General features: G+C 42.4%; 1 protein-coding gene across 1 annotated transcript in view; it reads left to right on the top strand.

Moving 5' to 3' along the window:
* The window catches only part of adrb2b (adrenoceptor beta 2, surface b), a 3,458-nt gene extending 2,204 nt beyond the window's left edge, over positions 1-1,254 (top strand). Inside the window, exon 2 of the mRNA XM_066646165.1 lies at positions 1-1,254. This exon is cut by the window's left edge and continues 1,973 nt beyond it. The gene's annotated coding sequence lies outside the window, so the exon portion shown is untranslated.
* Positions 1,255-1,910: the final 656 nt, after the last annotated feature.

The raw sequence follows: 1,910 nt of genomic DNA, 5'->3' as shown, positions 1-1,910 counted from the left end.
TTTCCACTGGATAATCTTTTTGCTTATAAACAAACGCAAAGAGTCACTTATTATCGTAGAAAACTGATCAGTCTCGTGCGCTTCACAAGTGCAATGTCGGCGGTACTTCTTAATGCACAATACACAGGGAGTTAATGTTCTTGTGGTGGAAAGCACTTAAAAAAGTAGCCTTGGAGGACTGCGGCTCTTCGATGGCATTCGGCAGGAAGATGGCATTCTCCACTCCTCCTGGACGGGCATGTGAACCAGCAGACCGTTTCTGCCTATGGCTGTGTGTTCACTGGGAGGTCTGGGTGTCCTTTGTTTCATGAGTGTTCACATGCAATGTTTACAGAGACTCTTGAGCAAACTGGCCAAAGGGGAAAAGCATGCTACAGAGTAAAAAGCAACAAAACAAATCTGCTGTTTTTATTCCAATCCTGCAGTTTTGCTGTGACTCAGAGTAATCCCTGTGTTTACATCATTACTAGAGGAACTGAATGTAACTATACAGCAGAGTACACTAGTCTTTTCCGTGTCGATTCCCCAAACCGTGCACTGACTTACATTTGCCCCAAGAGCAGACACCACTGTTCTGTTAAACTGACATTACCACAGCCCCCCTTCCTGTGACTGTGTGTGTGTGTGTGTGTGTTACAGTGCACAAGCTTGCTGCTACAGAATAAGGTCCTAGACGTATTGAGAATCATCTGCTGTTGTTATTATTTGGGGGAAAGCTGTTTTGGGAATGTTTAAGGTACTGTACTCCAGCTCATTACACGTCCAGTGTTACTAGCCATTTAAATACACTAGGTACACAATGTACATAGTACATGTATATAAGACAAATCGAGACAAATGCTGTGTGTGTGTGTGTGTGTGTGTGTACATATGTGGTACTGTTCCAGTGATGGTGTCCACTTATTTTGTGTCATTCCACCAAACAGATGCCCTTACTCGCGACGCTGTACCTATTTCCACTGTGCCACACTCGTCAATGAAATGTTCGTCACAGCGAGGTTTATTCTATTTATTTATTTTTGTAACGCCGAGCCTACTGCTGAATGTACAATGTGAAGAATTAAAAATATGGCTGTTTGTAAACTTGTGCATCAAATGTGAGTGTTAAATATGCTGTACACCGTGCGCCCTCTGGTGGTAAAGCTCTCGTATTTCAGCCGCTCTGCTGTTGTTTGTCTATGAAAGCAGGGTCAACTGAGCTCATGCTGGAGCCTAAATCAGACTTAATCTTAGTTGTTGACCATGATATTCAGCTCCGGTGATCGATGCCTTGCGTTATGTCTTACTCCTGTTTCAGAGCCTGTGCAGCACTGGGTCTGAAATGACTCCCTATGCACTATTCCCTATAAATACGTACTATACATCGTAGGGAACTGAATTCAGAATGATTTCAGACACTACCTCATGCAGGTCTTTTACCAAACAGCGCAGTGTATTATGGGTATCCACTATCCGATAGTGTATATTCATTTTTGTGGTGCATTGTGGGATTGTTTGAGCGCACTGAAAATTGTCCACTGTTCTCAGACACTAACATGGCCGAACCTCAGAACAGTGTACTATAGTTACCGTGAAATCTACACTTTCTACAAAATGGCTCCCTATTTACTGTTCCCTGTATTCCTCACTAGTGCACTATTAAGGGAACTGACATTTGGACACTACATGTGGGTTTTTACCAGACAGCACAGTGGATTGCAGGTGTCCACCAGTGGTTCTCAAACTGTGGAACGTGAGGCAGCAAGTGGTGGTAAGTCAGGTGACCTCATAAAAATGACTACTTAATTTAAAAAATAATTAATAACTGAAAATTTGAAACTGAAGTTTGCGTAAATGTAGTTTGTTTTAAAAAATAAAAAATACAGGGCTACGATACGGTATTTAGTACGTCTGTAAGAGACGGGGTGGTG

Source organism: Hoplias malabaricus, chromosome 15, assembly GCF_029633855.1.
Source record: "Hoplias malabaricus isolate fHopMal1 chromosome 15, fHopMal1.hap1, whole genome shotgun sequence".
NCBI classification, from domain to species: Eukaryota; Metazoa; Chordata; class Actinopteri; order Characiformes; family Erythrinidae; genus Hoplias; species Hoplias malabaricus.
Note: the sequence above shows the minus strand (reverse complement) of the source record. Positions and strands in the feature narration are given on the sequence as shown.